The sequence below is a fragment of the Pseudophryne corroboree genome, chromosome 4, assembly GCF_028390025.1.
Source record: "Pseudophryne corroboree isolate aPseCor3 chromosome 4, aPseCor3.hap2, whole genome shotgun sequence".
NCBI lineage: Eukaryota > Metazoa > Chordata > Amphibia > Anura > Myobatrachidae > Pseudophryne > Pseudophryne corroboree.
Window position 1 is genome coordinate 744,881,448 of NC_086447.1, and position 13,355 is coordinate 744,894,802.

The window sequence follows — 13,355 nt, forward strand, 5'->3', positions numbered from 1 at the left end:
ATATATATAATATCACTAGTACTGCAGCCGGACAGGTATATATATTTATTATGTAATGACTGATGACGGACCTGCTGGACACTGTCAGCTCAGCAGCACCGCAGACTGCTACAGTAAGCTACTATAGTAGTATGTATAAAGAAGAAAGAAAAAAAAAAAAACCACGGATAGGTGGTATACAATATTATATATATATTATATACAATTATATATATATATATATATATATATATATATATATAGCAGATGTGGACCGGCACTCCTCCTGACGGACACTCGTGACCCTGGTGCCTCCTGGTAACAATGTGCAATATCCCAATAAAGATGACAGCGGCACTCAGGGTTTTGTAAATGTGCAAAAAGTTGTATTCAAAACATGAATAAATAAGCCGACGTTTCGGGGCTTACCCGCCCCTTTTACACCTTGACAAAGGGGCGGGTAAGCCCCGAAACGTCGGCTTATTTATTCATGTTTTGAATACAACTTTTTGCACATTTACAAAACCCTGAGTGCCGCTGTCATCTTTATTGGGATATTATATATATATATATATATATATATATATATATATATATATATTAAACTGGTGGTGATTATTAAACTGGTGGTCAGGTCACTGGTCACACTATCAGCAACTTGCAAGTAGTACTCCTAAGCAGACAATCACAATATATATTATACTGGTGGTCAGTGTGGTCACAAAGGCAGTGTGACACTCTGGCAGCAAAAGTGTGCACTGTACGTTATATGTACTCCTGAGTCCTGCTCTCAGACTCTAACTGCTCCCCACTGTCAGTGTCTCCCCCACAAGTCAGATATACATTATACAGTCACACTATCTATCTATCACTTCAGCAAGTAGTAGTACTCCTCCTAATGCTCCCCAAAATTACTACTGTGTCTCTCTCTACTCTAGTCTCACTCTCTTCTCTAAAACGGAGAGGACGCCAGCCACGTCCTCTCCCTATGAATCTCAATGCACGTGTGAAAATGGCGGCGACGCGCGGCTCCTTATATAGAATCCGAGTCTCGCGATAGAATCCGAGCCTCGCGAGAATCCGATAGCGGGATAATGACGTTCGGGCGCGCTCGGGTTAACCGAGCAAGGCGGGAAGATCCGAGTCGCTCGGACCCGTGTAAAAAAACATGAAGTTCGGGCGGGTTCGGATTCCGAGGAACCGAACCCGCTCATCTCTACTAGACTCCAGAACTTAAAGTACTTAAACTCAATGCAGACCTACTGTAGTACACATGGATTGTCAAATGAGTGTTGTGCAGCTTTTTAATTGTAATACAGTAGGCTGAATTGTGAAATCTACAAATAAAACAAGAAATAGGCTCGCTTTTAATGTGTTATTAAAGTCCTTTTAATGATGTACTTGAAATGAAGTATTCGCTTATCTCTACTTTTCTTTACTGCTTTCTAAAGAAAAAAATGTACATGCTGCATCAGCTCTGTGTGACTGGTGTGCTGTCTTTTCAAAAGGGTTCTTCATTCATCTAAGTTTAAGAGGTTGGCAGAGCTGCTGTTCTACTGAGAAAGTCTTGTTCTCCTAAAATATATATGTGTGCTGCAGTGTCCATAAAAGGAACTGCTCTGTTCTCTCAACTTCATTTGCTTTTAATATCACCTGCAAGGTCGGATGTACTTATTGGGGCATAAGCAACGCAAGTCAGTTTTGCGGCTGTATTCGCTCTGCACGTGCTGCGGCGTCGAGTGTGCGCAAGCCAGGATAAATCTGTGCTGTATGTCAGTCAGGTCTACACTTGCGGTTGAAGGGGTGTGAGTGGTGGCATGGTATAGCCATCATGTCAACAATCTCAAAAGGTCGACAGTATAATGTCATATTGTCAACATGGTTAAAATGTAGATACCAAACATATCGACACAACCAAAATGACAACACATGAAATGTCTATACAGTTAAAATGTCAACAGTAGACATTTTAGGGTTAAAGTTAGGCTTCAAATTAGGGAGCGCTGAATGAGACTGACTATAGCTTTGGTTTAATAAATTAGGGGAGAGTTTTTCAAGCCTCCATTGTGCCAGATAAACAACTGTGACACAATGATCCATTTCTTATGTGCAGTGTAACAATGCAGAACAAAAGTATGTGCTGGTAGATAGCAAGTGCCCAAGTATTGCTGTGTATATGACATCAACTAGGAAGAGAAATGATAGATGGAGGAACAAGATTCCTAGAAGGAAGGGAGAGTGTAGTCATACTACTCAGATGGATAGGAGACATCAGCTCTGATCGCTACGTAGTGATTTTTGCTGTCCTGCGATCACATAGTCGCCCCCTTCCGGGGGAAGTGTATTTTCGCTGTGCAAGTGATTTTGTGCAGTCTCTGCTCAGCCCAGGACTTACTCTTCCACTGCAATCACATCAGGCTGATCAGGACCGGATTTGACGTCAGACACTCTCCCTGAAAACGCGTGATCCCGCCTGCGTTTTTCCAGACACTCCCTGAAAACGGTCAGTTGCCACCCACAAACGGCCTCTTCCTGTCAATTTCCTTGCAAGCGCCCATGCGAATGGATCCTTCGCACAATACCATAGCAGGGCACCGATGCCCGCGGCAGCCGTGCGACACGCCAGCATGCGCAGTTCGGATCTGATCGCCCTCTGTGCAAAAACGAACAGCAGCGATCAGATCTGAATGACCCCCTTAGGCATTTCTATAATGGGTGCAGTGTGTGCGGTGCACACTGGCCCCTAGGTCCAGGGGGTCCAAGATGGCACAAACTGCACCCATATAGTATACTTACCCCTCCGGAGTCCCGCGGCGGCATTCTTGCAGTGCGGGAACAAGTCACTCAGAATATGGCCGTCGCGGCCATTTCTGAGTGATTTGCGCATGCACACTGGAGATGTCCCCAGGAACATGGCGCGGGCTCCATATTCCTAGAAACTTGCGCATGCGCAGTAGACTCTGGCATTATGACAGAGTCTACTAGCTGCCGGAGAGGAGGTGCCCGCAACGGAGGCTGCACACGGGTTCCCTCCTCTCTTAAAATGCCCCTGATAGGAGAGACTTATTGCAGATGGAATAAAACACGGAAGCAATAAGTGTTTGCGTGTGTGTGGGGGAGGGGGTCTATATATATATACCCCTCCAACAGACAAAGCCTCACAATTTATTGGATTTTAGTAAAATGCAAAGTATCTGATTTATCTACTAGAAAGTGATCAGATCTATGGTAGCACTCATACATGAATACTGTAGATGAACGGTTACGTTATTTAGTAACAGAGTGTGTGCTGGTCATACTTTCTCCATACGTTAGTGGTGCTCAGACGCTCTCCCTACTGCAGTTATATACAGCAAAAAAATAGAGGAGAATGACTTTCATTGCAAAGCAATTATGTAAACTATATATTAGGGGTATATTTACTAAACTGCGGGTTTATAGTAGAGATGAGCGGGTTCGGATGTAACTCCAGAATTAACGCCAGTTCGGTTTTATCCAGATTTTTTCTATTGGCTATCCAAAACACATGACATCCATGAGCCAATAAGATGCCGTTTTGAGAACCGAGTAAATCCGAGTAAAACCGAACCCGCTCATCTCTAGTTTATAGAAGTGGAGATGTTGCCTATAGCAGCCAATCTGGTTCTACTTATCATTTATCAGGCTCCTTCTAGAGGATAATAGCTAGAATCTGATAGGTTGCTATGGGCAACATCTCCGCTTCTTTAAGCCCGCAGTTTAGTAAATATACCCCTAAATACCTTTATCAAGACAGTTTTTGTTTTCCATGCAGTTTTGGAGTTTTTGAATTTCAGCCAGTTTTTGATTTTTAACATATTAGGTGATATGTAATAGCATCTGAGATTGCCAGAGGTTTTGCCTTGTACAGTAAATGACTGCCGATTTAAAAAAATCCTCTGAGATTGTCCGGCATACCACACCTCAGGCAATCTCGGATGCTATTGCATCTTGCCTATAGTACCTGATTCTGAGTAGCATGCAATGATGATATTTCTGCAAATGGCCAATGTGCTTCACCTGCACAGGCATCTAAGTAGTTAAAAAATTATCACAGCACATGCATCCCACGGTGCGTACACAGACAGTAGCGATAACAACTAATACACACTGGGCCTAATTCTGAGTTGATCGCAGCAGCAATTTTGTTAGCAGTTGGGCAAAACCATGGCCCTCATTCCGAGTTGTTCGCTCGCTAGCCGCTTTTCGCAGCATTGCACACGCTAAGCCGCCGCCTACTGGGAGTGAATCTTAGCTTAGCAAAATTGCGAACGAAAGATTCTCAAAATTGCGAATAGAAATTTCTTTGCAGTTTCTGAGTAGCTCGGGACTTATTCTGCCACTGCAATCAGTTCAGTCAGTTTCGTTCCTGGTTTGACGTCACAAACACACCCAGCGTTCGCCCAGGCACTCCCCCGTTTCTCCAGCCACTCCCGCGTTTTTCCCAGAAACGGTAGCGTTTTTTCACACACTCCCATAAAACGGCCAGTTTCCGCCCAGAAACACCCACTTCCTGTCAATCATATTACGATCACGAGAACGAAGAAAAAAACACGTAATGCCATGAGTAAAATACCAAACTTCTTAGCAAATTTACTTGGCGCAGTGCGAACATTGCGCATGCGCAATTAGTGGAAAATCGCTGTGATGCGAAGAAAATTACAGAGCGAACAACTCGGAATGACCACCCATGTGCACTGCAGGGGGGGCAGATATAACATGTGCAGAGAGAGTTAGATTTGGGTGGGGTGTATTCAAACTGAAATCTAAATTGCAGTGTAAAAATAAAGCAGCCAGTATTTACCCTGCACAGAAACAAAATAACCCACCCAAATCTAACTCTCTCGGCAAATGTTATATCTGCCCCCCCTGCAGTGAACATGGTTTTGCCCAATTGCTAACAAACTTGCTGCTGCGATCAACTCAGAATTACCCCCACTGTCTCATAAATGTACTGAAAATGTATTGGGCATTCCTGGTTGGTGATTGGGAGATGGTAACTCAGACGCACAAAGATGTACTGTTTTCTTGGGAAGTTATGGGAGTCTCAAGGGCATGTCACATAACTGCAGAGTCGGCCCTAAGCATAGGCAAGTGCCTAGATCATTTGGAATGCTTAGGGCACAAGCAGATTCTGATGATTAAAATAAAATGATATGCGGTATGCCCGTATTCTGTGTGTGACTGTGTCTGCATACAAAATGCTATGTTACAGTGTATTTCTGGAAATCACTGTAACGTAGCATTTCATATGCAGATACAGCCGCCACAGTCGCGTACAGCATATAGGCATGCTACATATCATTTTAATCAGCAGAAGCTGCTTGTGCATCCTAGCCATATAGCAATGCAAATAAGATGCATTTTTGACAAAAAAAGGTGCCTGACTTTTCAGAAAAAAAGGCATCTCCTGCTGCATGGTGTATTGAGGCCAGATGTATGAGGACACATCTGTATCCAAGCAGAGGCAGAAGTCACAGCATTAGCAGCTGTATGAGTGCTGTGTGCAGATGCGCTGGTTGTGCAATAGTGTTCGGCATATGTGTAAGGGGCATTATGTGTGTCATGTGTATGAATGCATTAATAATGTGTGGCGTATGTGTAAGGGACATTATGTGTGTCATTATGTGTATAAGGGCATTAACAATGTGCAGCATATGTGTAAGGGACATTATGTGTATAAGGTCATTAATAAAAGTTGGCATTATGTGTAAGGCACATTATGTTTATAAGGACTTTAATAAGGTGTGTAATATGTGTAAGGGACATTACTGTGTGGCATTATGTGTATAAGGTGCTCTATTGTGTGGTGTAATGTATAGAAAGTGGTCTAATGTGAATCTAGAGCAATATGGTGTGGTGTAATTTGACTAAGGAGCAATTCAGTGTGATGTAAAGAATATATAAGGGGCACTACTGTGAGGAGTAGTGATGTGCACCGGAAATTTTTCGGGTTTTGTGTTTTGGTTTTGATTCGGTTCTGCGGCCGTGTTTTGGATTCGGACGCGTTTTGGCAAAACCTCCCTGAAATTTTTTTGTCGGATTCGGGTGTGTTTTGGATTCGTTTTTTTTTTTTACAAAAAACCCTCAAAAACAACTTAAATCATAGAATTTGGGGGTCATTTTGATCCCATAGTATTATTAACCTCAATAACCATAATTTCCACTCATTTCCAGTCTATTCTGAACACCTCACAATATTATTTTTAGTCCTAAAATTTGCACCGAGGTCGCTGGATGCCTAAGCTAAGCGACCCAAGTGGCCGACACAAACACCTGGCCCATCTAGGAGGGGCACTGCAGTGTCAGACAGGATGGCCGATTTAAAAAATAGTCCCCAAACAGCACATGATGCAAAGCAAAAAAGAGGTGCACCAAGGTCGCTGGATGGCTAAGCTAAGCGACCCGTGGCCAACACAAACACCTGGCCCATCTAGGAGTGGCACTGCAGTGTCAGACAGGATGGCACTTTAAAAAATTGTCCCCAAACAGCACATGATGCAAAGAAAAAAAAAAGGTGCACCAAGGTCGCTGGATGACTAAGCTAAGCGACCCAAGTGGCCGACACAAACACCTGGCCCATCTAGGAGTGGCACTGCAGTGTCAGACAGGATGGCCGATTTAAAAAATAGTCCCCAAACAGCACATGATGCAAAGAAAAAAAGAGGTGCACCAAGGTCACTGGATGGCTAAGCTAAGCGACCCAAGTGGCCGACACAAACACCTGGCCCACTGTTAGGGTCTCCTGCCCTGTGCTGCCACGTCGTCATGGCAACCGGGAGACAAGTGCTAGCGGAGTAACCTGAGAGCAGCTGATACTCCGGTTCGGGTCTTTTGCTGTGCAGTGGTTACAGGCTCTGTGCACGGCAGGGGATCCGGTGCTGGTTTTTGTGCTCACAGTCTGTGAGGTCTGAGTGGGGCGTGGACAGCACCTGCTATATAAGGCCTCTTCTCATGTTAAGCAGATGCTGCTGAATCTTTGTTGGTTAGTTAGTTCCTGAAAGTTAGCCAGTACTGTGTAGCTTTGTATTTGTTGTTGCTTACTGCATATAGGCCTTGGGATTTGGTACTACACTCTGCCAATCCAGACCTAGCAGTAAGACTGGAGTCAGTCGTTTAACTTGCTGGGGTTCTTTAGCTACTCTGTGAACTTAGCAAGTTTGCGGCTGTATTCTCAGACTTGCCTGCCTAAATCCTGTCTCACTGTGCAAGGTGTTCAGGTGTCAGTTTAGTGGCAGTAAGCTGAACCTGTGCACTGCAAGTGAGGATTAGGATTGTGGAGACTCTCCTTGTGTCTATCATTCCATCTCTGACCAAGGAGTTTACTGCCACACCCGTTGGTAACCCTTTAGGGTTTTGCTGTTGCCCTTAGCAACAGCATTTCGGGTTCTCTACGTATTAAAACACAACATCTTGCTTTTTCCATCTGAGCATTCTTAATACGAGGGAGACACTTAGTTTCTTAGCCTCTGGGCTTCTCTGTTCACTTTGTGTTTATTTTGTTACCCTATCACCTTCTGTGTACGTAATGTCATATTCCCCAGTCTGTGTGTGAGTTCATTTGTTTTGCATCCCTATCTGTTCAGACACCAGTACATTCCTGCAGGCACTGGTGTGCATAACAGTTCAGACACCAGTACATTCCTGCAGGCACTGGTGTGCATAACAGTTCAGACACCAGTACATTCCTGCAGGCACTGGTGTGCATAACATATTCAGCAGCCTAATACTCCTGTTGAAATTTTGTGGGAATATGGAGCATACCCCTCAAAATACGTTGCAACAGGTGGTCGATCAGGTGCAGGTCCTGACTCGACAATTTAATGATTTGTCCATTAAAATGCACACCTCCCAGGCTGCTGGCGGAGCTCCCGCAGCAGCAGCACCTTCAGGGGTTAAGGAGCTGAAAGTAAATCTCCCGGATCGTTTTTCTGGAGATCGCTCGCAGTTCTTTTGTTTCAAGGAGAGCTGCAAGCTATACTTCCGGCTTAGGCCTCAGTCTTCTGGGTCGGAGATTCAGCGGGTGGGCATAGTGATTTCCTTGCTACAAGGAGACCCACAGGTCTGGGCATATGGGTTGCAGCCTGACTATCCGTCGCTTAAAAGTGTTGATGCTTTTTTTACGGCACTGGGCATGTTGTATGATGACCCTGACAAGACGGCCTCAGCCGAGGCTCAGATTTCGATCCTTAAGCAAGGGCGAAGGCCAGTTGAGGTTTATTGTACAGAGTTTCGGAGGTTGGCCCATGATACCCAGTGGAATGACCCAGCCCTGAGACACCAGTACCGAAGAGGTCTTTCTAACCAGATAAAAGACCAACTGGTACAATATCCCTTGCCTGATAGCTTGGATCAGCTCATGCAGTTATCCATCCGGGTGGATAGACGGCTGAGAGAGCGTAGGCTTGAAAGGGAGACCGAGGTTTCCTTCTTTCCCAAGGGAACCTCAGACTCTGAGGAATTTTCCGAGGAGCCTATGCAGATTGGGGCTACCCGCCTCTCCTCACGTGAGAAGACGCGGAGGAGACAGCAGGGGTTGTGTTTGTACTGTGGGAATAAAGGTCATGTGGTAGTATCATGCCCAGAAAAGCCGGAAAACTTCAGGGCCTGAGGGTGATGGGAAATATCCTGTCAGGCCAGAAGTCAGAATTTCCCAAGAAGACTTTTATCATTCCGGTGACCTTGAAGATCCTCGGTCAAACTGTCAAGACTGAGGCCTTTGTGGACAGTGGGGCCGACGGGGTTATTATGGACCGCCAATTCGCCCTAAAACACTCTGTTCCCTTAGTACCCTTGGCATCGGAAATTGAGATTTGTGGGTTAAACGGGGGGAACCATTATCCCAAGGTAAAATTACCTCTTGCACTAGCCAGATTTCTTTGTTTATTGGAGCCACACACTCTGAAAAATTGTCCTTTTATGTGACTGTCTGTACTTTTGCCCCATTGGTGTTGGGGTTACCCTGGTTAAGGGCCCACAATCCTCAATTTGACTGGGTCTCTGGGGAGATTCTTAGTTGGGGTACTGATTGTTTCAGGAGTTGCTTGAGCCTTCCAGTCAGGCTCTCGCAGCTAAGTTTGCCAGGATTGCCAGGGTGTTATGCATATTTTGCGGACGTGTTCTCCAAAAAAGTTGCAGAGGTACTACCTCCCCATCGCCCCTATGACTGTGCCATTGATTTGTTGCCAAATGCTAAGCTTCCCAAGAGCAGGTTGTACTCCCTGTCACGTCCTGAGACTCAGGCTATGGCAGAGTACATTCAGGAGAACTTGGCTAAGGGATTTATCAGACCTTCACAGTCTCCAGTTGGGTCGGGGTTCTTCTTCGTGGGTAAAAAGGACGGTTCATTGCGACCCTGCATCGACTTCAGGGAATTGAACCGTATCACGATTAAAAACTCATACCCACTGCCTCTCATTTCGGTCTTGTTTGACCAGCTTCGTACTGCCACCATTTTTTCTAAGATTGACCTACGCGGGGCGTACAATCTAATCCGAATAAGAGAGGGAGATGAATGGAAGACTGCCTTTAATACCCACTCAGGGCATTATGAATATTTGGTGATGCCTTTTGGGCTCTGTAATGCCCCGGCAGTCTTCCAGGATTTCATGAACGATGTACTCAGGGAATATTTGGATAGATTCTTAGTTGTATACTTAGATGACATCCTAATCTTCTCCCATTCCCTGGAGGAACATCGGAAGCATGTACGCTTAGTCCTCCAGAAACTCAGAGACCACCGGCTTGGGGCGAAGCTGGAGAAGTGCGAATTTGAAGTTCAGCAAATCGCATTTCTAGGATATATTATCTCCCCAGAGGGTTTCCAAATGGAGGGTTCCAAGGTACAGGCAGTCCTGGATTGGGTGCAGCCCACTAGTTTGAAGGCGCTTCAGCGTTTCCTGGGCTTTGCAAATTTTTATAGACGATTTATCGCTGGATTTTCGTCTATAGTGGCGCCCTTGGTGGCACTCACTAAGAAAGGGGCGGATGTTGCTCACTGGTCTTGTGAGGCTAAAGCGGCTTTTGCCCATCTCAAAAGGGCATTTGTATCGGCCAAGGTGCTGCGACACCCAGATCCAGAGCGTCCTTTTGTGGTGGAGGTGGATGCCTCTGAGATGGGTATTGGGGCAGTGCTCTCTCAGATGGGAGTGTCTGATAATCGTCTTCATCCCTGTGCTTACTTTTCCCGTAAATTTTCGCCTGCCGAGATGAATTATGACGTGGGTAACCGGGAATTGTTGGCTATTAAGGATGCACTCGAGGAGTGGAGACACTGGCTTGAGGGGGCTAAGTTTGTGGTCTCAATTCTCACCGACCATAAGAATCTGGCATATTTAGAGTCAGCGAAGCGTCTCAATGCCAGGCAGGCACGATGGGCTTTGTTTTTTGCTCGCTTTAATTTTTTGATAACATATCGCCCTGGGTCAAAAAACATCAAGGCTGATGCGCTCTCGCGGAGTTTTGCTCCAATCCAGGAGACCACCGAGGAGCCGTTGCCCATTGTGTCCCCATCATGTATTAAAGTGGGCATTACCCAGGACCTCTTATCATTAGTCCTTAGAGCACAGGAGCAGGCTCCTCCAGACCTTCCGGTAGGTCTTTTGTTTGTGCCTCCTAGGTTAAGACAGCGAGTGTTCTTGGAATTCCATGCCAAGAAGTCGGCAGGTCACCCGGGTATTGCCAGAACTCGGGAGTTGCTATCTAGGGCGGTGTGGTGGCCCTCGGTGGCTAAGGATGTGGATCAGTGGGTTCGGGCATGTGACATCTGTGCCCGAAATAAGACTCCTAGAGGGGTTCCTGTTGGCCCATTACATCCACTCTCTATTCCATCTAAGCCATGGACCCACATTTCAATGGATTTTGTGGTGGACTTGCCCAAATCCTCGGGGATGACAGCCATCTGGGTTGTCGTTGACAGGTTTTCGAAGATGGCGCACTTCGTTCCACTGGTTGGGCTGCCATCGGCCAGACGTCTGTCTGAATTATTTATGCTGCATGTTGTGCGTCTCCACGGGTTGCCACTTGATGTGGTCTCTGACCGCGGATCCCAGTTTGTGGCCAAATTCTGGAGGGCATTTTGTTCCGATCTCCAGATTTCTGTCAGCTTGTCGTCAGGCTACCATCCGCAGTCTAATGGGCAGACTGAAAGGGTGAACCAGTCCTTGGAGCAGTTCCTCAGGTGTTATGTCTCCAAGTGTCAGACTGACTGGGTTGCTCATCTGTCCATGGCGGAGTTTGCCTATAACAACGCGGCTCACTCTGCTACAGGGATCTCTCCCTTACTTTGTGTGTATGGGCATCATCCTAAGGCCAATTCTTTTGACCCCCTGGACTCCACGCCTGGTGGTTCCTCTGTGGTTTCGGTCCTTAGAGGTATTTGGAGGAAAGTGAAGAAAGCCCTTGTGTCTGTGTCATTAGTGACCAAAAGGGTTTTTGATAAGCGGAAAAGACCCTGCAGCTTCAAATTAGGAGACTTCGTCTGGTTGTCTACCAAGAATTTGAAGTTGAGACAGCCATCTCATAAGTTAGGCCCCCGGTTCATCGGCCCTTATAAGATCACCAGGGTTATCAATCCGGTGGCATTTCAGTTAGATCTGCCCCGTTCTTTGGGTATCAATAAAACATTTCATTGTTCCCTTTTAAAACGGGTGATTAGTAATCCTTCTTCCAGTGGAAGACCTTCCCCTCTTCTGATACGTGGCCAGAGGGAGTTTGTTGTTGAAAGGATTCTTGACTCCAAGATGGTTCGGGGTCGGCTGTCATTTTTGGTGCACTGGAAGGGGTATGGCCCGGAGGAGCGGTCGTGGGTGCGCAGTTGTGATCTTCATGCCCCCAGACTGATACGCTCTTTCTTCTCGCAGTTCCCCGATAAACCCGGTGGTAGGGGTTCTTTGACCCCTCGTCAGAGGGGGGGGGGTACTGTTAGGGTCTCCTGCCCTGTGCTGCCACGTCGTCATGGCAACCGGGAGACAAGTGCTAGTGGAGTAACCTGAGAGCAGCTGATACTCCGGTTCGGGTCTTTTGCTGTGCAGTGGTTACAGGCTCTGTGCACGGCAGGGGATCCGGTGCTGGTTTTTGTGCTCACAGTCTGTGAGGTCTGAGTGGGGCGTGGACAGCACCTGCTATATAAGGCCTCTTCTCAGGTTAAGCAGATGCTGCTGAATCTTTGTTGGTTAGTTAGTTCCTTAAAGTTAGCCAGTACTGTGTAGCTTTGTATTTGTTGTTGCTTACTGCATATAGGCCTTGGGATTTGGTACTACACTCTGCCAATCCAGACCTAGCAGTAAGACTGGAGTCAGTCGTTTAACTTGCTGGGGTTCTTTTGCTACTCTGTGAACTTAGCAAGTTTGCGGCTGTATTCTCAGACTTGCCTGCCTAAATCCTGTCTCACTGTGCAAGGTGTTCAGGTGTCAGTTTAGTGGCAGTAAACTGAACCTGTGCACTGCAAGTGAGGATTAGGATTGTGGAGACTCTCCTTGTGTCTATCATTCCATCTCTGACCAAGGAGTTTACTGCCAGACCCGTTGGTAACCCTTTAGGGTTTTGCTGTTGCCCTTAGCAACAGCATTTCGGGTTCTCTACGTATTAAAACACAACATCTTGCTTTTTCCATCTGAGCATTCTTAATACGAGGGAGACACCCAGTTTCTTAGCCTCTGGGCTTCTCTGTTCACTTTGTGTTTATTTTGTTACCCTATCACCTTCTGTGTACGTAATGTCATATTCCCCAGTCTGTCTGTGAGTTCATTTGTTTTGCATCCCTATCTGTTCAGACACCAGTACATTCCTGCAGGCACTGGTGTGCATTACAGTTCAGACACCAGTACATTCCTGCAGGCACTGGTGTGCATAACAGTTCAGACACCAGTACATTCCTGCAGGCACTGGTGTGCATAACACCCACCTAGGAGTGGCACTGCAGTTTTCTAGCGAGAGGATGAGTGCTTCCATCTTCATGTGAATCTGAACCACTAGCCATGAACATAGGCCAGGGCCTCAGCCGTTCCTTGCCACTCCGTGTCGTAAATGGCATATTGGCAAGTTTACGCTTCTCATCAGATGCTTTTAATTTTGATTTTTGGGTCATTTTACTGAACTTTTGTAGTATACTTGATGACACAGAGGTAGAGCAATGGACTACTGTACCGTACTGCTATATATATACTGGTGGTCAGCAAAATTCTGCACTGTCCTCCTACTATATAATACTGCGCACAACTAAAATGCAGCACAGGTATGGATGGATAGTATACTTGACGACACAGAGGTAGGTAGAGCAGTGGACTACTGTACCGTACTGCTATATATATACTGGTGGTCAGCAAAATTCTGCACTGTCCTCCTACTATATAATACTG